The sequence below is a fragment of the Vombatus ursinus genome, unplaced genomic scaffold, assembly GCF_900497805.2.
Source record: "Vombatus ursinus unplaced genomic scaffold, bare-nosed wombat genome assembly UNPS02014163.1, whole genome shotgun sequence".
NCBI classification, from domain to species: Eukaryota; Metazoa; Chordata; class Mammalia; order Diprotodontia; family Vombatidae; genus Vombatus; species Vombatus ursinus.
Genome location: NW_020953941.1, coordinates 85,284 through 109,197, shown reverse-complemented (window position 1 = coordinate 109,197; position 23,914 = coordinate 85,284). Strand labels below are relative to the sequence as shown.

Here is a 23,914-nt window from a genome sequence, read left to right as displayed (position 1 = left end):
TTTTTTCCTTTTTTTAGAGGCATTTGGGGTTAAGTGGCTTGCCCAGAGTCACACAGCTAGTGAATGTTATGTTTCTGAGGCTGGATTTGAACTCAGGTCTTCCTCAAGCCAGAGCCCTTGCTCTATCCACTGTGCCACCTCGCTGCCTCTTCTTTGGCTACTTTCAAATCAAGTAAGCATATAAATGGGAAAGTATTAACCATTGTCTAATCCCTTTTTATTTACATCTGAAAGATTCAATCTCTTGAAAAGAAATGCTATGATATTGCACATCATATGTAAGTCTTTCTGTTAATGAAAGAGAAGAAGAAGGAAACAAAGAAAGAAAGAAAAAGAAAGAAAGAATGAGAAGGAAAGAAAGAAACATAGCACAATGAGCTGGGATTCCAAATCAAACCTTTCAGCAACAAGTGAATTGCTTTACCTGCTATAACCCACTGATGGCTTTTAAAATATTCTAACATGAGACGGTAGTAACTATCTCACTGTTTCTTACTTTGGAACTTGGAGAAATCTATTGGCAGGAAGAAATTGAATTTGAATCCAGAGCATCTATTTTTCAAAACCAGCTTCATTGCTTACTGACTATGAAAATCATCAAATCATTTCACCACGTTATACTCAATTTTCTCATCTGCAAATGGAGGGATTTAGATTTCGTGTCATCCAAGTTCTCTTCTAACTCCAAAGTCCAATATGTGATTTATCATGTTGGAATAGATCATAGTCAGATCTATCACAGAGATATGAGATATACTGCTGGGAAATGTGTAAAGGAAATCCTTCAGATTTTTTTTTCTGTATTCCATTTTGGAATATTCAGGAATGCACTGTTTCTGTCTGCCTCCAATCTACTATACCCCAAAGGCCAGGACACACACTATTCATTGAAAGGTAGCCTAAGCAACATTACACTGGATTTCAATTGAATTTTATCAGGACACTTGGAAGAGGACTGAAATTCTTAGCAACAACTCCCTAGTCCTGCCTCAGTCTGATTGAGGTATGACTCAGCTCTTTACTTCTCACTTACTGGGAGGTGTTAAGTTAGTGGTCCTGGTGTCCATGGTCTTTGGAATGTCACCATCTGTAAACCCTCACAGTCCATGAGGATTGTCAATAGACAGTGATATAACAGACTGATCTTGCTTGCCTGCATGGTGACACTATGGTACTCTGTCCATGTACTCATGATCTTGATGTTACTTTTCTGTGGCCCTGATCAAATAGTCCATCATATGTATGACTCAAAACTGCTCTTAAAACTTGCCTGCATAGACCCATGTACTGCTGTATTTTAGCATCTGGAATGTTGTGCAAAGTCCTGGTTTTACATTTGAAAAATGACACTGATAAGACATATAATGTCCAGAAAAGGACAATCAGTATGGTAGGAAACATCAATGTCATGCCATAAGAACATTCATTGAAATCAATGGATATGCTTAACCATTAAAAAAGAAGATATCGGAACCTTTTTCAGTTATATGAAGGAATTACTTGAGGGAGAATTCCTCTCAGTCCTACAGGGTGGAGTGAGAAGTCATGGATATAAGTTACAAAGAAGCACATTTGTTTTCAATAAAAGGACAGACACCTCCTAAATATTGTTGAAAGGTGGAATAAAGTCTGTTGGGTGGTATTTGGTTTCATAGTAGTTGATGACTCCAGGGAATGTGTGGAGAAATTTCCTTGTCCTGGATCTAACAGACAGTTAATGCTTGGGGTGGGTGTAGAAAGGAATCAGCTTTGAGACACATGCAAGATAGCATATGGTCCATCTCCTGGACCATACTTAGGTTTATCTTCAGTCTAGGCTGCCCTTTATGTAATGGAAAGACATTCCCTTGATGGGTTTCTGGGAACTTTGTAACATATTTCTAGAAAATCTACTCAAATTCACTTGATTTCTAGTCAGCATGTAATTTGGTATACCTTGTGTGTATGTGTGTGTGTGGGTGTCTGTGTGTCTTTCCTCTAGCCTCCTCACTTGACTATTTGATACTTTAAAAGCCAGGAATGGTTTAATTTAATTTAATTTAATTTAATCTAATGATTGATTTAGGTATGTGGTGTGGGAAAGGGCCTACAAATCTATTGCTTTTCATTTTTTCTTATGATGACACGCTATATATTTATATTTATCCCTGATTTCTTGAGTAATTAAAAATATTCACATTGGTATTAATGATTAGATTTTTAATTTTTTTCATATAAAATTAATAGATTTATATTGATATTCCTTGGCTTAAAAAAGAATATCTATATGTCATCTTTATTGTTTACTTTTTTAATCAAACATATTAACTTTAATTGTGTTGTGATCAACTTTGTATGGGAAGGACACAATCGATGTCAGAATAAAGCCAGTATATTCTTAAAATACTGCCATCTCTTTTAAATTGATGTTATATTTATGAAACTAAAGATATTGGTGTATTTCATTGTCAAAGAAGGAAATGTTGGATGGACAATGAATTTTATTTTATTATGTTTTATTTTTGTTTTTTTTTAAACTTTTTCAAATGTAGTTTTTTTTACTTTCACTTTATTTAAGTTTTAAACATTCACTTCCATAAGCTTTTGAGTTTAAATTTTTTTCTCCCCATCCATTCCCCCTCCCTCCCCAAGACAGCATGCAATCTTACATGGCCTCTACATATACATTCCTATTAAACATAATTTCACATTAATCATGTTGTAAAGAACTGGATGATGAATTTTAGAAAATATTCCATGGGGTGGATAATATTGACTATCTTGGATCCTCTCATTTTAAAATGTTTGAAAAAGTGGATCTGATTTAAGAATACAGTGTGAGTTGTAGTAATAATGTGGAATTGAACTTTACCTTTACAAAGAATTATTCATTTAATGTCAAGTAAGCTTTATCATGCCCTCTATGTTTTCAGGTTAATTAAACTACTAGACAGCTATTTCCTACTCTCAATACATGGAGCATCATAATAATGTCACAGATTTTATACTCTTGGGACTTCTCATGAAGAAAGAAATGAAGACAATGTGTTTTGTCATTTTCGGGGTCTGCTAGTTAGCAATCTTCCTGGGAAATTTCATTATTTTCATCACCATCACATGCAGCCATCTGATACAGTAGCCCATGTACTACTTTCTTTGGCATTTGTCCTTCACAGATCCATGCTTCACTTCCACCAAGGTACCCAGGCTGATTAGTGACTTAATTGACACCAGAAAGAATATCTCCTACAATAGCTGCATGCCTCAACTCTTTACTTTTCATTTCTTTGGAGGTGTTGAGATGTTCATCCTGGTGTCCATGACCTTTGATCGCTATGTTGCCATCTGTAAACCCTTACACTACATGATAATTGTTAACAGGCAGAGATGTAACATGCTCATCCTGCTTGCCTGGGTGGTGGCATTTTGGCACTCCATTGCCCAGCTACTCATGATCCTGAGGTTGCCTTTCTGTGGCCCTAATCAAATAGATCACTACCTCTGTGACTCAAAACCCCTCTTAAAGCTTGCCTGCACAGACACCCATGTTTCTAGTATTTTAGTCATTGCTAATGCTGGAATGGTTGTCTTGGCAACCTTTCTGGTCTTGGTGGCATCTTACATAGTCATATTATATAATCTTAGGTACCATTCATCAGACTCTCAATGGAAAGCCCTCTCCACCTGTGCTTCTCATGTCACGGTTGTTGTTCTGTTCTTTGTACCTGGTATCTCCACCTATATCCCAATTCCCAATTTCCAAAATAATGACAAGGAGTTCTCAGTGTTTTACATTGTGATTGCACCCATGTTGAACCCTCTCATCTACATGCTGAGAAATGCAGAAATGAAGAATGCCATGAGAATGGTGTGGTCCAGAAAATTTGCTTTGTTATTCAAATAAAACAGATGAATAACACTTTCTAGTTGATTATAAATGAAACAATTAATTATAGAAGACAAAAAATGTATTGGTTTCTTGCTATATGAGCTCAAAAATGGAGATATAAATGGCACCCCACCCCAGTCTGCCCCTTTATTCAAGAAGTTTACATGCCAATATTGGTGATAACATGAACAGGGGAATGGCAGTCAAAGAAGTATACTTTGGTCCAAAAAGTTTCAGATATCAAGTGAAGTCATAGAGGAGTACTATGCCACTCTTTATCCAGGAATAATAACAAAGCTTATTTGATCATGGTTCATGGTCAAGGTGGACCTGAATCTAGTAACTGACTGATCTTTGGCCCACTCCCTAATGTTCTTACCAAGAGCAAAACCAATGCAATTCAGTGGATATACCATTTAAGGATTATAGAAGCGGATTCTTCTTGTTTCATTTCCTGGTGAAGAGTCACATCAGAATAAAGCACAAGAACACGTAGTGTTGAGCAAATATCTGTGGTCTTCTCAGAAGACTTTACCCCACAGTCCTTCTGTGTCACAAAGCTACATAGTGATTCCTATTTTCACCATCTAGAATATGTTATTCTATATTAACAAATTAATAAAGGGGATTGAGCAGAGATGAGCCTTCATAATGATTCCATCATCACTCTTGCTTAAATATGTAGGCTTCACACAGCCTCCAGGAATTGGGGAATTATTTTTTCATTAAAAAAAATAAACAACTTGTTTCCTCCCAGAACATATGGCAACACATTTTGCCTTTCTGCCTTTATAGGTAAATTATTGTTTTTACCATACTATGTATCCATCATCATGAAAGGTAGCAAAGCAGTGAGAATTGCCAGTAATTTATATGTATTTCAAAATCCAAAAATTTATGCAAACTAGGTGCAGGGAAACTGAATCCTAAAATTGTTTCTGGGAAAGTTTTGTCAATTCTTATGGGTCTGCTTGTTGTAGATGAACAGGATTAGCTTCATCTGTAACAGAGTGAATGTTCACCCCATAACAGCAGGACTGTTACTCATCCATTCCTTATAACAATGACTGGTGTAGAAGGTGGGGTTGTTGAAATTTCACCTTATTAGAATTTGGATGAGACATACTCAGGTCTTCTCGGACCATAAATGAGAAAACAAACTAATGATAAAACAAACATATAAAATCCCTCTTGCTGGGAATTTAGCAGTTTAAAAACCACAATACCAAAATATTATTTGACTGACTGTAAAGAATGAGTTTATTTGGGGAATTTCTAGCCAGTAGTGTTTTAATCCATAGACATTTGACCATCAAAGATATTTATGGGAAGGAATACTTAAAGTCTATAAACATGCCTGGAAGAATGGGGAAATGACACCTTAGAAGCATGTTGCCTTTCATAATGTTAGAGAGTAGAATATAAAAATTGAGTCAACCGCCCAAAAAACATGATCCTAATATGCTCTGCAATATCTAACTCATCTGTAGAAACGTATTGTTTTCAGTGCAACTTTATCTACTTTTAATACTTCTTTTTGTGATTTTGTCTTTGGTAATAAAATCCATATACATGAAAAAAGGCATGTGTTAATATGTATGGGAAGTGCAATCATAGGATTAAAAAAATATAAACTCTCTCCTGGATTTGGTAAGCTTAAAAAGAACACATGATAATAGATAGAGGATTGACCTTGAACTGTTGATGAGACTTCAACTTCTTCTGACAATTCTGAGTTGTGAGGCCATGGCCAAATCACTTTACCCCTCTAAGGCTCAATTTCCTTAGCTGTAAAATGTGAGAAATAGTACTTGGAAAATCTATCTCACAGTTTTATTAATGCTTAAATAAGATTATGTAAGGTGCTTTGCAAACTTTGAAGTGATATATAAATAACAGATTTTACTCTAAGGAAACAAATCATATCACCTATGTCAATTATGGCTATCTATGTCTGCCTTGAATCCCATACCAAGTTTGATTTTGCATTTATATCTAAAAGAATCTGAAAAAAGAAATGTTAATAATGGTAGCTACTTAAAGAGTTGCTATAAAGATCACATAAGGGGCTCTGATTGTTAGAATCTAGCCAATAGCCCATAGGTGTTCAGATTCCTTAAGAGTCTAGCTAACATGGTGAATCTTCAACAAATCTTGTTTTTGGCTGCAAGAAGGGTTGGGTCGAATTCTTCTGAGGAGGACCTGGGTGTCGTGATTTTGGAATTACAGGACCCCTAACCTCTAGACTGCATCATATGGTTCCCTGATTGGGAAAAACTGCCTATACCAAGCTCTTTACCAGCTGGGACTGGAAGGTATATAAGCCTCCCCTCTTCCCCTAATTCTTTTTTATTATACTTCAATTGGGTGGATTTCCAAGCAACTAGAAGGGCTTGGCTTGGAAGTGCTTTTCAGGCCTGACCTCTCAGGTCCCATTAGGTCAGACTTCTATGAAGTTGTCTTGAACTCAGCCTGACACTCTCAGGCTCTTGGTCCAGTGGTTCTATTCAAGATCATGGATGTGGGCAGAATGGTAGGCCCAATCCTGTCAATTCTCTCAGTGCCAAGGACTTGGGAAAACTTAGCATACTTCTTTGGGTTTTTGATTTTTTTGTCTGTTTCCAGAGTCTTCTTCCTAAATCTATTTTAAGGAGGGAGGTACTTCCAGTCCCCACACCTACAAAGGGTCAATCCTCTTCAATTCCTGAAGATTTGCCTTTGGGCTGTCTTTTACAAAATTGGCAAAAATTTAGTTTCTCTAAAGAACTAAAAAAGACAAGGTTGGTATTATTTTGCAACACCATTTGCCCTCAGTATCACCTGGAAAATTATGAGGCATGGCCTGTTTTTGGGATATTAGAGCAAAATGTGCTCTCAGGGTTAAAACGATATTGTAGCAGAGAAGGAAAGTGGGTGGAGATTATCTACATAATGACTTTTGTAGAACTTTCTCGGGACCCCATTCTGAGAAAAGATTGTAGGATGTTCCTAGCTAGAGCCACCCAACAAATGGGGAATGGGGATCAATTAGACTTTTTGGATGACCCTCTTTTTATGGCTTCCAGGGGTATAGCACCTCCCCAGTCCCTATCCCCTCCCTATTCTCCCCATTTTTCCTTGAACCCCCTGTTTCCTATCCCCCTTCCTCCTTGCCTAACCCCTTTTCCCCTTGCTTTTCCTCCCCTTTTCCTCCATCCCAACCCCCTTCCCAACCTACAATTTCCCTTCAGACCCCTGCTAATGTTTTGGCAGCACCTCCTCCCCAGGCCCTTTACCCTGAGGCAAGGACCACCCAGACCTTGGCCTCAGCCCCAGCCTCAGTGGTATCTGCTCCCCTTGATCCCTCCCCCTCCTCCAGTGTCAGCTGAGTTTTCCCCTTGCCACCCAGATCCCCTGGCTTTGCAGTCCAGTCCAGTTTAGCCAGCATTTCCCAGTCCCTCACTCACAAGAAGTGGGACTTCCTATAGCCCTACCTCCCTAGCCCCAGTTCCCACAGCACCTTCAGGGTTTTTTCCCCTAAGGGAAGTTCCTGTCTCCCCTAATGGGACGATTAAGGTGCATGTTCCATTCTCCATTTCAGACCTCATTCAGGTCAAAGTGAAACTGGAGTGATACTCAGAAGATCCCACTAAGTTTACTGAGGGCTTTAGGGATGCCAACCAATGTCCCCCCATCATTCCCTGGATGCAGCCTGTGCTCAGTCCAGTCGACCTCCTCTTTGGAACCCCCTTGAGGCAGGGACAACTCTATGCCCCCTGCCAGCAGGAAACAGTTTCAGAAGCCGAGACCTTTGCCCCTTACCCCAAAAGAATTTGGGTTACTATTTGTTTGATGGGCGAATGATTGGGTTGTAATCTGGGCCCCAGAAAGGAAAAACCCTGAAATTTCCCACATAGTCAAATCTCTGGAGTTCCCCTGAGGCTATAATCCCATCAACTGGCCTTTCATTGTGGCTACACCCAATCTCCCCTCCATTGTCTTACCTCCCTATGGCCCCTGGCCATTTCCCACCCTTAATCTTATCCTGGCTCCATTCTCCCTTGGCCATGAGGACTAGGTCCCAGGAGTTTGTTCACCCCAGCTTACTAGCCACTCCCATATAGATCTCTAATGCAATTCCTCCTGTCACCCCAAACTACTTGGCCACTCCTAGATGCCTCCCACAGTCTTTCTAGATATAAGGTCCATCTTGTCTCCATTAAGATGCTCTGATTCTTAGAATCTAGCCAATATCCCATAGGTGCTCAGATTCCTTACAAGTCTAGCTAATGTGACGATTCTTCAATAAACCTCGTTTTTGACTGAAAAAAAAAAGATCCCATAAAGGAATATGAAATGAGTCCTCAACGCAGTTTAATATAATATATAAATAAAATGTAAGCTGTCATGACATAAAGAGTGGCAAAATGTATGGACATGAACCCAGGAAGACCTGGGTTCATGTGCCACCACTGAATCATACATTCTGCATTATCCTGGATAAGTCATCACATGTTTTAGGGTTCCAAGATTTCTCTAAGATTATGTGCTACAAAGGAAACATCAAACGGAAGTGTTACAGAGACTATCCTCATTTTGGAGCTCTCTATGTCAATAAAATCATGGATCCAATCATCATCATCATCATCATCATCCTAATAACCACTATAATCTTCATTGTCATTATTATTTTACAGATGGAGAAACTTGTGGCACAGAATAGAAATGATTTGACCAAAGTGCTTTTACACACACACACACACACACACACACACACACACACAGACATGCCCCAATACTACATAATAGGTTTCAAAGAGGGAGAGGGTATAGATTAATAGCAACATAAATAAGCAATTTGGGGAAAATCAAAAGAATGTACAAAATAAAATATTTTGTGATTTGGAGATTACTTATAATGCATTTCTGGTTAATAGGTACTAGTTAAAAGAGCAAATGCATTAGACTTAAAATGTAATTTGGAAATAGGCTTGATTCCAAATTCTACTTTTGGGACTTCCCAGGGTTTGGGACTTCAGGAAAGAAAATTGAACATTTCAATAACAGTTTTCGTAGAGTCAGCATAGGATACTGGAAACAACTCTAGATTTGTAATTGGAAAAAAAAACAACAACAGCAAAAACAACATCAAACCTGCGGTCAAAACCATATTCTTTCACTTCTGGCCTTTGGGATCTTTGGCAAGTAACACTCTCCTCTGTCTCTCTGATTTTCTCACCAGTAAATTTAGAAGGCTTCAATTAAATTATTTCTAAGATTTCTTTGTGATTTAACCTTCCATGTTTTCGTTAAAGGCAAAGGAAAACAAACAAATACATGAGATAAATAAAAGGATTCCTTTGAGTAGAACCAATTCTCAATGTGGAGGGAATGCTATGGCTGGAAATAAGAGCTAGCTCTGTGACTGTGGACAAATAAATAATTTCTCTCAGCTTCTATATCCTCATATATAAAATGGGGGTGGTGATGATGATGATGATGATGATGAAATTCTTGCTTCTGTCCATCCTTTTATTTAATTTAAATTGTTTTTTGGGGGTGACCTAAATATTAAGAATATGAGGTGATTTATTTAGAATACACCTTCCATTGTTCACAAGCACAATTCTTGCTTACTGAACAACATTGATTGGTATGCTATCTCCAGAATATAAACTTAGTTTCTAATTGTTTCCAGTCTGGCAAAATTAGACATTATGAAGTACAAAATATTACCTTTTAACAATAATCTCCCTTCTAGCTTGAGGGAAATGAAATGATTAAAAATGTGTGAGGCACATTTCTAAAATAAATAGAGAATTAAATCAAATTTTTAAGAATACAAGCCATTCCCCAATTCATAAATGGTCAAAGGGTATGAACAGAGAGTTTTCAGATGAAAAAATTAAAGCCATCTACAGTCATATGAAAAAATGCTCTAAATCACTATTGATTAGAGAAATACAAATCAAAACAACTCTGAGTTACCACATCACACCTATCAGAATGGCCAACATGACAAAACAGGAAAATGATAAATGTTGGAGAAGATGTGGGAAAATTGGAACACTAATGAATTGTTGGTGGAGTTGTGAAATGACCAACCATTTTGGAGAACAATTTGGAACTATGTCCAAAGGGCTATAAAAATGTGCATACCCTTTGACCCAGCAAAAGTACTTCTAGGGCTATATCCCAAAGATATCACACAAATGGGAAAAGGACCTACAAGTACAAAAATATTCATAGCAGCTCTTTTTGTGGTGGCAAAGAATTGGAAATTGAGAGGATGCCCATCAATTGGGGAATGGCTGAGCAAGTTGTGGTATATGAATGTGATGGAATACTATTGTGCTATAAGAAATGATGAACAGGCTGACTTCAGAAAGACCTGGAAATACTTGTATGGTCTGATGCTGAAAGAAATGAGCAGAAGTAAGAGAACGTTGTACACAATAACAGCCACGTTGCACCATGAGTAATACTGATAAACTTAACCCCTTCTGGCAATACAAGGATCGAAGACATCTCCAGAGGCCTTGTGATGCAAAAAGCTATCCACATCCAAAGAAAGAACTTTGGAAGCCAAATTGCTATTTTTTTTCTCTTCAGTTGAGTTTTGGTTCCTCTTTCTCATGGTTCCTCCTATTGGTTTTAATTTCTACTTACAACATCACTAATGTGAAAATTTGTTTAATATGAATGTAAATGTATAGACTATATCAGATTATGCACCATCTTGGGGAGGGTGGTGGGGAGGAAGGGGGAGAAAAATTTTAAACTCAAAAGCATGTGGAACTGATTATTGATAAATCAAAATAAATTAATTTAAAAAAAGTGTGAGGCAGTTTCATGAAGTAACTTACAAAGTTAGAAATTATAATAAAAGATACAAAAATAGAATTAACATGTCAATCAATAAAGGATGAAGCATCTTCAAGAGACACATTTTCTTACTGCCTTCCTTTTACACCTACATTATGTCATTAAATATAATCCTTACAACATCTGTGAGACCCAGGAGGACTGTCAATCTTGTCATTTATCTTCATTCAGTTTGTAAGATTAACAATATTTACACACACACATACACACTCACATATACACACAAACACGTATCTACATTTTGTCTTTTCTAGAAAATGAAGTAAGGTAATGTGTTAGAAAACTTACTGCTGTTGAACGATGAATCCAAGGGATTTCATGGTGATATTTAAATGAGTCCCTTATATCAAGCACTCCTTAATTAATCAAGCTGAGTTGAAGTCATTATTATAACTTTACTTAGCCCAGAGATTATAAATGACCACTGATCAAATCTTATTTCCTGATCAGTAACTATTAAATATGATTAAAAAAATTGGTATTGTATAATTAACTTGGAATCTATTTGCTGTATCTATATCCCAACATCTGTAGCTTAAGATTTCAATGCCCGACATACCTACTGGTCATAAGCCTTACCAGTAGCCAAGTTGGATTCCACCCACTGGGCAAACACATCCTTCAGCAGCTTACTTTAGTAAGAACTCTGATTAAATGCAGGTATTTATAAAACAGACATAAACAGATCAAGACTAGTACAACTCATGAAGAAACTAAGAAAGTGAGAACAAGTAGTTATTTCCCCACCTCTTAAAGGTGTCTGAAGATAGACACACATCTTTTTATTATAAATTTGCAACTAAGAAATAAAGGAGGAACATTTCTGCATTGCAAAGTAAAATAAATATGACATTCAACTCTCTGAAGCACGACTGTGAAAAAAGTGAAAAGAACATCTGAGCAGATTCTAATATGTGAGCAGTAGTATTTGTAAGGCTTTGAGAGTCTGAAAAAATGATACTTCTAGAGGGAATTTAGATTTTTTTCTTGAAATTAAACAACAGTTATCCAACTTTATGTCCCTCAAGGGTATATGGACAGTTGCCTCCTGGTGCCATGTGGTAGAGAGGTAAGTGCATTGTATTTAGAAACACAGATAATAAATTGACAATTTTTAGGTCTTGCCTGCCTGCTATAGTATTCTACCAGATCTTCCTGGCTTGGCATCAGGAAAGTCATAACAGCAAGTACATCTGAAAATTTGCAAAACTGCTTTTGGTTGTAATTTGTAAAAATGAGGGAAGAGAGACAGAGACACAGAGAAAGAGAGAGAAAAAGAGACAGACAAAGAGAGAGAGATAGACACACAGAGACAGACACACAGAGAGACAGAAACAGACAGGCAAACAGAGAGACAGGCAAAGGGAGAACTTCAAGAGATATAGAAACAGAGACATAGAGAGAGGAGGATGAGAGTCCATTTGAGAGAATAAAAAGGAATGTCAAAGTTCTGAAGGTCCAATTTTTTGAGAATGCTTCTTCTTCTTCTTCTTCTTCTTCTTCTTCTTCTTCTTCCTTACTCACTTACTTACTTACTTACTAAGTAACTTAAATGTTCTGTGTGTCACAACTACTCATAGAAAAGAATACAGGGTGATTGAGAACCACCATCCTAGGTATGATAGGGAGTCATTAAAGTTTACTGAGTTTTTAAGTGACCCTGTAAGGCGTGCATTTAGTAAAATAGCTTCGATAGTTGTTTGAAAAATAGACTCATAGAGGTTGAACAAACTGTGGGCTACAGGACAAATCTAGCAAGTTGGATTTGGCCCTCAGGCCACAGTTTATGACCTCTGAATTAGAGAGCAGATATAACAGAAATGGGCAACTAGGTGGTGCAGTGGACAGAGCACCAGCCCTGGAGTAAGGAAGACCTGAGTCCAAATCAAGCCTCAGACACTTAGTAGCTCTGTGACCCTGGGCAAGTTACTTAACCATATTTCCCTCAATTGCCTCATCCATAAAATGGGCTGGAAAAGAAAATGGCAAATTACTCTAGTAAATTTGCCAAGAAAACACCAGAAGGACTCACAAAGAATCAGACACAAATGAACAACAACAAAAATAATAAAGGTAGAAAGACACAATCAAAATTAAGTTAAAATCCATTCCTTCACTAATTGATTCCCATGTGCCAGGCATTGTGCTAACACCAAGAAATATAAGGGAAAAATAAAAAAAAATCCTGCCCTTGATAAATTTATATTTGAATGGGATATGTAGTTTATATGAATTAAAATATCTAAGATAAAAAGAGTAGTTTGAAGTTAAGTATAGAGAAAATTAAACTAGCACCATGTGGGACAGTAAGGAGGGAGATCAGGAAAGGCTACTTTCATGAAATGGCTGAGTCTAAGGGGAAGCTAGGTGGCCCAGTGGATAGACCACAAGCCCTGTCATCAGGAGGAGCTGAGTTCAAATCCAGCTTCAGACCAAACACTTGACACTTACTTGCTGTGTGTCCCTGGGCAAGTCAGTTAACCCCAACTGACCTTAAAAAAAAAGAAAAAGAATTGGCTGAGTCTATAAAAGATAAGGATTCTAAGAGTCTAGGCAGAGTGGGACAGTATTTCAGGCTTGGTGAAGAGTCAGTACAATTGCAGGGAAATATAAGATGGCACATCATGAAGAGGATTAGCAAGTAGGGCAGTCTGGCTAAATGGTAAGTTACTAAAGAGGAATAGGACAGAGGAAGATCATGGAGAGCTTTCAATATTGCACAAAAAAGTGATATATGTGATTTGTTTGGTAATAGGGAGCTATTGCAGGTAAAAGGCCTCAATAGTTCAAGGGAAAAAGACAATGGCTACATATGACATAAAAACTCAATAACTGGAAACATAATTACACCACAAAATATTTAAATCTCAGCAGCTGATGGAGAAGTAGGGGTTCAGGGAGAAATGTATTTCTTTTATTTCCTTTGTGACTCTTTTGATATTTCTGCCCTAATTGTTCTTCCCTCACTTAACAACAATATAATTCAGTCATGTTCTTTATCAATCATTTTATTTCAATGATCTGCTATTACACTCCCCAAACCAAGTTAAATCAAGGTGTACAAAGTATAACAGACAGAAAGATTCCATTTGCAAAGTTTGAGGACTTCCTTGACTACTTCACTGCATCCTGGAACTCGTGAATTCTTACATTCCATTTATTCTGGAGACTGTTAATCATCTAGACCTTCCAATCCTGTGAAGTCGTTGCAGATGTCCATTAAATAATAGAAGGAAAGAGACACTCCCAATTTTGATGACTGAACAGACACATTTGTCATTCTTCTACTTCATATGAAATTCAGATTGATCTGAAATGGTAAAAGAGATACAAATGTTCATTGAAGAAAATAACTCTTTAAAAATTAAAATTGATCAAGTGGAATCTAATGAGTCCATGAGATACCAAAAAACAATAAAGTGAAATGAAAATAATAAAAAGACAAGAAAACACAAAATATCTCAAAGAAAAAAAAAACCTGGAAAAATATTGATAGATAATTTAAGAATTATTAGATTACCCAATGAGCACAATTCTAAAAATAGCTTAGATATCATTTTTCAAGAAATCATAAAGCAAAATTACCCAGATACTTTTCAATCAGTGCACAAAGTAGAAATTAAAATATTCCTCCAATGACCTTCTGAAATTCCTCGGAAATTGACCTAGTCCAACCATTCTGTAGAAAGATGTAGGACTAGCCCCAAATGTCTATAAAATTGTGCATACCCTTTGACCTAGCAATACCACTACTAGGACTATATTACAAAGATATCAAAGAAAAAAGAAAAGGATCTATTTGTATAAAAATATTTGTAGTATCTCTTTTTGAGGCAGCAAAGAAAATAGAGGCAATACCAATCAATTGTGGAATGGCTGCACAAATTATATTATAAGTTTGGGATGGATCCAATTCCAATTAAAATTAAGGTTCAAGCAATGCCCACTATCCCCCCACCTTTTCCTCAAAAAATGTAATACATCTTTTGTACCTTTTTCATGTGAGATAATTTACCCTATTTTACTTCTCCCTTCTCCCTTCCCTCTTTTTCCAATGTGATCTTCTTTTGTCAACCCCTACTTTTATTTTTTTAATCTCATTCCATTAAAATCAACTTAAGCTTGCATTCTCTCTCTCTCTCTCTTTCTATATATATATATATATACACACACACATATGTGTGTATGTATGTATCTATATGTATATATTCCTTCTAACAACTATAATAGTGATAAAGTTCTTAAGTGTTTCAAGTTATTTTCTTGTGTAGGGATGTAAAAAGTTTAATCTTATTGAACCTCATGTTTACTCTTTCAGGTTTACGTCTTTATACTTCTCTTAAGTCTTCTATTTGAAAATCAAATTTTCTGCTCATCTCTGGTCTTTTCATCAGGAATATTTGAAAGTTCTCTATTTTATTGAATGTTTGTTTTTTGCCCCTGAAGGATTTTATATTCATTTCTGTTGGGTAGGTGATTCTTGATTGTAATCCTAGCTCCTTTGCCCTAGGGAATATCATATTTTAAGCCCCTGGTCCTTTAATGTAGAAGCTGCTAAATCCTGTGTAATACTGACTGTAACTCCATAATATTTAAATTGTTTATTTTTATGGCTGCTTGTAGTATTTTTCCGTTGCCCTGGGAGTTCTGGAATTTGTCTATAACATTTCTGTCAAAGGATATGCACAGTTTCATGGACCTTTGGGCCTAGTTCCAATACTTTCTCCAGAATGGTTGGGATAAAATAATATTCTTTATAATTTTCATTGGGGGATCTCTTCCAGGAAATGGTCATTGGATTCTTTTAATTCATATTTTACTCTCAGATTCTAGAACATCAGGAAAATTTTCATTAGTAATTTCTTGAAATAGGGTGTCCAGGACCTTGTTATCATCCTGGATTTCAGATAGCCTAATAATTCTTAAATTACCTTTCCCAGATTTATTTTCCAGGATAGATACTTTTCCAATGAGAAATTTCAAATGTTCTTCTATTTTTTTTCTTTTTTGATTTTGTTTGATTGATTTTTCATGTCTAGTTATCCCTTGCCCAATTGTTATATTCAAAGCATTATTTTCTAAAATTAGCTTTCATATTTTGTTTTCCATATGGCCAATTCAACTTTTTAAGGAGTTCCCCCACTCTATTGAATTTTTGTACACCTCCCCTACCCCCACTTTCTGTGTTTCCTTTACCAAAGCTGTTGACTCTTTTCATAGTTCACTTACATCACTCTCATTTATTTTACCAATTTTTATTCTCCCTCTCTTATTTAATTTTTAAAATGCTTTTTTGTAGCTCTTCCTGGAGGTCTTTTTGGGTCTTAAATCAATTCACATATTTTTGAGGATTTTGCATGTAGTTATTTTGACATTGTTGTCTTCTTGTGAGTTTGCATTTTATCTTCTCTGTTGTCACATAAAAACTTTCTATGGTCAGGTTCTCCTCCTTTGCCTTCTCCTTTACCTTCCCCTTCTCCTCCTCCTCCTCCTCCTCCCCTTCCTTCCAATCCTCCTCCTCTTTGTTCTTCTTCTTCATCATCATCATAATCATTATTGTTTTTATTATTGTTACAGGTTATCTCATTACATTTAAAGTTGTGCTTTGCTCTGGGGTGGATGATACTGTCCCAAGCTTCTTGTAATGGGGCCCAAAGCCTTATTGCTGGCCTGCTGCACCTGTGCCATGGGGTCTTGTGGCTGGCCTGCTGCATCAAGATTGTGGATCTCTCAGCTGGACGTCTGTGTTGGGGCCACAAGACCTAGCTTGTGGGGAATGAAACAGATCAAGGAATCAAGGATGATACCTAGATTGCAAGCCAGAAAGCCAAATAGATGAACAAGCTTTAGTAAAACAGGAGAAGAAAGAAGGAAAAGCAGTGTCACAAAAACCTAGAGAGGAGAGAGTATCAGAAGAGGGCAATTAACAAAATCAAAGGTCCAGAAACATCAAGAGGAAGATTTATACAAAGCCATTAGATTTGGTGGTTAAGGGAACAATTTTGGAGAGCATAATTTCAGCTGAATGAGAAGGTCAGAAACCAGATTGCAGAGAATTAAGAAGAAACTCAGCAGAAGGAATTTAACCATGAAAAGGAGGAGATATATAGTATGATGACTGCTGAGGATATATAGATAAAGTTTTATTTTGTTTTGTTTTCTTTTTAGGTATGGGGGAGATATGGTTACATTTCTATATAACATGGAATCATCTAGTAAGGAGAGGAACAATATCATGGAAAGCAGATCTTGGGCTGTGATCACTTATACATCTAGAAGAGTATGGATAAGGGAACACCTTGGCAAAAAGTGTCAAAGCCTCATGTAATAAAGGGATGAGCAAGAAGATCATGGAAGAAGGTATCTGTGTGATGTGAGATGAGGAGAAGGAAAAAAGAGTGAGCTCCAAGCAGATAACTTCATTTTTTCAGTGAAATATGGGGCAACATCCTTGGGTGAGAGGGTAGAGGAAGTAAATGTAATGGGAAGTTTGAGGAAGAAAAAAAAAGTTCAGAAAAGTCAGTGGTGAGTAAGAAACTGAGTCACTTAGTGATATATAAAAAAGAATTGCTGTTCTGTGGTGAGAGACCATTTGACATTATGTAACCTTTTTTATGATTTCTATCCAGCTTTGTTCAGATGAATAGGAGTGAAAGTTTTAGATAATAGCAGTAATCCAAGGTTGAGACTTGACAAGGCAACATCAGTAATAGGAAAAGAAACCAAGAGACTTAAGAGAACAGGCTAGTAAACAGTCAAAGTAACTCACCAAAGAGTCATGACCAAAAAAGGAAGAGATATCAACTAATGGTGGGATTATCTCTTTGAAAAAAATAGAGATAGATGGATTCAATATCAAAATATAGACTAAAAAATAAGATTTGGCTTGCAAAATGGAGGGAAAATGGGATGTCATGAGATATTGATCAGATATAGGAAATTCAGAGTTCAACAACATGGAAAGAATAAATATGCTAGTGATGGCAAGATCGAGGATATGATAATCTCTGTGTGTATGTGAGGTAGGGTGAAGAAGTAGTTCACATGAAACTAGAAAGTTGAAGAATCGAGCTTTCAGGATAGTTGAAGAAAAAAAATTGACACATATGTTAAAATCTCCAACTGGGAGGCTGGAATTGGGGAGTAGAGAAAAAAAAATAACAAACTTTGAGCCAATTTTGAAATCATTGAGGAAAGAAGGGGGGTATTCTGGAAGATATTAAACAGTAACTGGAAGAATTTTGATTTAATGGTAGATCAGCATTGAGTGAACTTCAAAGGAAGAGAGGTTACTGAGCGATGGTGGTAGAAGATGTACTTGGAAGGGGAAATGTAAGTAAGGAACATTCCAACTTCCCCATCTCAGCAAGTGATTTGGAAAGGAAAATATTTAAAATCAGAGTTTTGTTACTGATGGAATAAGTCTTTCACTGAGCACAGGTGAAGGGACTGGTTGATTTAGAGTGGGACAATGAGAGAGGGTGATTGAGTTGAGAGGAAGGGCAATAAATGATTGGCCAGTGGGGGATGGAGACAATGTGGTTTGAATAATGATACATAGGTGTTTAGAATGACTTGGAAGGGAAGAGCATGACCACATAAGAGTGGTACTGTTTGTGGAATGAGTTATGCTGGTTATCAACAATCCTGGGGGTTAGGACTCAGGGTAGAATCCTTTCTGGATTTTAGATAGCTTAAGCAAAGGGCTAGTTGGGTGAGTCAATGGAATGACTGAAGGTAGGTCAAGTCAGGGTAGGACATAGATCGCTGGAGCATGCTGGAATGATATATTTCTACAACTCCCGAAGATGGAAAGAGGCACGAGAGGAGTTCTGCAGGCAATGGAATGATGACTGTCTGTCACTGATAGGCAGGAAGAGTCCCTTGAAAGCACAAAGTGGCCAGTCTAGGACACTGGCTGTTAATAGAATGGCATATGTAAAGGAGTTCTCTGAACATGTGTGTCTTTCTCTGTCAACTGAAGACAAGAAGACTCTTTTGTAAGCAATAAGAGGCCAACTTAAGAGACCAGTTTGTGATGGAATGGTATCTCTCTCTTTGTCCTCTTGTACAAATTTTTGATATATGTGTATATACATATATAATATATATGCATATGTATATAAATGTATACACATATGCATATATATTATATTGGAGCATGTATACACATGTGTGAGTACATAAATATACATACGTGCATAAATATCCCATGCTTCACACCAGAGCAGTGCATTGTTCATCAGTGTGTACAATCTCATTAAACTTTATCTGGATAACAACAGACAAAAACAGTTTAATGAAACCCAAATCATTAATAGAATCCACTATTATATATAAAAGGCCACACCCAAAAGCTTCCCTCAACCCAACCTCCTCACACACATAGATCTGAAAGGAGGGAAATATATGCATTTTATCATCTTTATTTTGGGGCCAAACTCAGTCATTATAAGTGTATATTTGGTTTTGATTCTTTTAAATTGATGTTATTCTTTCCATTCAAATTTAGTCAGATATAGTTTTACCTCTTCTCTCTGGCTGGCAGTCCATTGCTTCTATAGAATCATTTCCACTAAATGTCACTTTGTAAACAATCACAAACAAAAAGCACAATTAAGTAAACCTTAAAAGAGACACATCAAGTTGGCCAGATAACTGTAGAAGACTAGGAATTACAGAATTCATGATAATTCTCTTTTGTAGATGGACTTTTCTCAAAGCAGAGCTTGACATACTAACAAATTCCCAGATATAGGCCACAACAAACAAAACAACAACCAAACACCTGAAACACTGACCACATAGTCATAGCATCTACCTCTCCCCATAGCTACTGTTGTATATTCTCCCTCTCTCTATCACTAGGAGGTGCACATAATGCATGATCAAGTTGCAAGAATCAAGATTGTTCACCTCATTAATCTATATTTGGGTCTTTTTTTTTTTTTGCTTTCAATGGTTGTGATCACTGTGAATATTATTTCCTCACCTCAACATACTTCCTTCTCTACCATTCTTTGTTAAGTCACTTAACTTAATTTTCCTTGGATAAATGGGAGAGAGGACAAGGGAAAGAACTTTGTAGGGTATATGTTAAGTAATAGGAGGGCAAGGTAGTGGGTAGAAGCAAAGTAGAGGAGTCAGGAGGGATAGGGAATAAGAGATACACAAAAACATAAAATAAGGATCAGAAGTAGAATTTATTAGAAGAAAAAGCAGGAGTTGTAACCATGATCTCAAACAAAGTAAAAGCTAACATTTATTTAATCAAAAGAGAAAAATAGGGAAACTACATTATATGTCAGCCATATTAATCAACATTGTTTTAGACTATTTAAAATAACTAGATAATATAATGTTGAAATATGGCTATGGTGTAGGAATTGATGTATTGGTGGACTTAGAAAAATATGGAAAGACTTGGACTTATGAAGGAAAATGTTATCCATCCTCAAAGAAACAGAGGACAGACAAGTATAGTATGGTCTTACATAGACGTATTTGAATGCATATGTCTATATTTGAGTATGATTATTGATATCTCAATATATGTATGTGTAAGTGTATACATGTATGTACATACATATATTTTTAGTAAACGTGTATTGTGAATATATATGTGTGTATGTGACATATATCTCTATCTATATCTTTATATATGTATATCTATCTATCAATCTTTCTTTGGGGAGGGGAGGAGGAAGGAGGAAAAGAACAAAGTGAAAAGTACACAGCAAAGAACAAAAGGAAATTCACAAGGAAGCAAAGATGGACAGCTCTGAATACAATGTGTAGTTTTTATTACATAGGCTTTCTTGATAGAAATTTATTGCTCTATATTTTGAATCCTCTCATATTCTGCTGTGCATATGACTGTTTTTTTTCTTTTCTTACTTTGAATTTTAGTTTTAGTATTTAACTTTATATGTTTTTTCTTGTTGAGTAAGTTTCACATAATATGCACTTAAGTAATGCTAGTTGATTGACAATGTTAAAATGGAACCAAAAACTTAATAAGTATAATGTTCTCTCCCTTGATGGAGAGGGTAATACCTGGTTATTACTGGGGATATTTAAAATATAACTAATTTTATCCTTGATTTTTCTAGTTTTAGGTATACCAACTTTTCCTTATAGACTCAACTCAGTGCTGAAGTCATGGGGGATAGAACAATGTCACAGAATTTATCCTGCTGGGTCTGTTCAATAATCAAGAGGTCAAGGAAGTCAGTTTTATTTTCTTTTCACTTCGCTATCTTGTGATCTTGATGGGAAACCTCTTCATCCTGAACACCATCAGATTTAGTCAACTCAATGAACAGCCCATGTACTTTTTCCTCAGTTACTTGTCCTTCATGGGTGTCTGTTTCACCTCCAGTGTTGCTCCAAAACTGATTGTGGATTTATTGGCTCAGAGAACAACCATCTCCTACAACAACTACATGGCCCATATGTTCTGTGTTCATTTCTTTGGTGCCACAGAGATCTTCATCCTGGTGGCAATGGCCTTTGATCACTATGTTGCCATCTGCAAGACATTGCATTACATAGTCATCACAAGTAGACAGGTATGCTGTCTTCTTGTGTTGGCCTCTTGCATAGGGGCATTCCTTCATTCAGTCATGCAAGTATTGATCACTGTACAGCTGCCTTTCTGTGGCTCCAATAAAATAGGCCACTATTTCTGTGATGTGTTTCCTCTGCTAAAGCTGTCCTGTGCAGATACTTTCTTGCTTGTTACTGTGTTAATTGGTGCCACTGGGATGCTGTCTCTTTTGACCTTCATTTCCTTGCTTATTTCTTCTATCATCATCCTGACCACCTTGAGGACTCAGTCATCAGAGGGTTGGCATAAGACCCTCTCCACTTGTGGATCACACATTACTGTGGTTATCATGTTCTTTGTGACCCTCATCTTCACCTATGTGCCTACAGGCATTCTGTCAATGAAGATAAGGTGTTTGCCCTCTTTTACACTTTCCTTGTGCCTATGTTCAACCCTTTCATCTATTCCCTTAGAAACACTGACATGAAAATTGCCATGAGAAAAGTTTGGTTACAAAAACTGGTGTCCAAAGGAAAGTGACCTCCGTGGAACATATAATCATCTTTCAAACATAGAAATATTACCAATTGCAAGGGTAGAATTTTCCTCCACTCAGTGGACTGAGCTAGAGGTTTTCCTAAAGTCTAATCAACTTGCACAATTGTCCTATGGGATAGACTAGTTCTTCCTTCCTGAGTTGAACTAGGTATTGGGCTCTTAATCATAAAGCCACCATTGGACAAAATGGCTTTTTTTGTATCTGTGTATGTGTATGTCTGTTGGTGATAAAAATACCCAATATCAATACACCAACAATCAGTTTACACTATTATCGATATGATGTTACTGTGTTATTCCTTTTGTTTTCCTCCTATCTTTTAAAGGCAACAATTTCAGTAGGAGAAAGATTTTCTGAAGCTGTGTAGTCAACTCAACCAATGAAGAAGAAGAAGAAGAAGAAGAAGAAGAAGAAGAAGAAGAAGAGGAGGAGGAGGAGGAGGAGGAGATTGATCCCTGATCCTGTCCTACTTGAATATCTCTAAGGAAGGAGAAGCAATATTTTCTAGAATTCTATACTCTTGGTGAATTCAAATAGGAAGTTTTCCTGACATTTAATTGAAAATGAACCTTTTACAGTTTCTATTCATTGTACTTAATTTTACATTCTGGGTCCAAGAAAAATAAGGCAAAACTCTCATCCATAGCACATCCCTTCAGATATTTGAAGACAACATTCATTCCCTTTTTACCCTCTCACTCGAAGTCTCCTTTTCTCTGGGCTAAACATCCCTAATTCCTTTAAAGAATATTCAAATAATATGAAATTCATGTTCTTCCTCAACCCAACCACTACCTTGAATCTAAACCTTTTCTTCAATCTCCTTTTTGCGTATCCCCTGAATTATATTGATTTGCTTTGTTTATATTTAAATGTACTTGCACATGAACATGTCCCCACTCAAGAGAAGGTAACTCTGTAACTTTGTATCCCCAGTTCCAAGTCTCATTTGACCCATGGTATTTGGACCTCAACACCATACCACTTCCATGCCATAATACTTTCCATTGTCACTTCCATATTCTCCCTATACACCATCTCTCAGTAACTCATCCTCCTTTGAAATTCATTCAATTAAAATTTATTGCCCAATCATGCCCAGTCTCATCATTTCTATTTTTTCCAAATAAAATAATATTTATAAAGTACATAGCATGGTACCTGACCACAGTAGGCAATAAATAAATCGATTTCCTTCCCCTATCCCATAACATCCCCCACATGGATAACCTTCTCACCATGAATATTGCTGCCTTCTTGATCCCTCATCACCTCATTTTGGAATTATCACAATATTCTTTTAGTTGATTTGCCTGCCTCAAGTCTCTCCCTATTCCCATTAACTAACATATGAAAATCATTTTCCTAAAGCATAAATCTTCTCATGTCATACACATCCACTCAGAAATAAAAACCTTTTAGCTGTAAAATCAAATTAAAACCTTTCAAAATCTGTTCCCTTCCTACCCTTACATAGTTTTTACAATTTACTTTCCTTCTCATATACTATGATTCAATTCTATTACTTTTTTTTTACTTTTTCTTTAGTCACAGCACACAGTCTTTTGACTTCTCACTTTTTCTTTCATTTTCTTGTATGACTGGAATCTTCCACCTCTTCCTACTTCCTTGGAGATGAAGCTCAAAACCAACCTTCTACAGAAGGTCTTCTCTGCCCCTCATACAGTGTTAGTGACTTCACTCTGAAATGACCTTCCATTTATGCTATTTTATTCATGCATTATGTGTGTGTTGCTTAAGCCATAAGAATGTGATCTTTTTGAAGGTGGAAATCAGGTTTTATTTTTATGTTTTGCATCCTCTAGAGCTTAAGAGAGTATCTTACATATAGTTAGCTTTAATATAGATTATTTAACTAATGAATGAGCTATTCAAATCTTTATAAAATGTATCTACTTTAAACATAGAGTTCACACAATTTAAAGTTACAAAACTTTTAGTTATATACAAAAGTATACTGAAAGAAGATAGTAATTATTTCACATAGAATTGATAATTATAGCAATATCCATTAGACATTGAACATATCAGAAATATTGCCCTTGAGAATGAG

The 23,914-nt window shown here is 36.5% G+C and overlaps 2 pseudogenes; both read left to right on the top strand.

The window, feature by feature from the left end:
- The first annotated feature begins 2,953 nt into the window (after window positions 1-2,953).
- On the top strand, window positions 2,954-3,883 carry LOC114040978 (annotated as a pseudogene).
- Window positions 3,884-16,376: 12,493 nt separating this feature from the next.
- LOC114040992 lies at window positions 16,377-21,821 on the top strand (annotated as a pseudogene).
- Window positions 21,822-23,914: the final 2,093 nt, after the last annotated feature.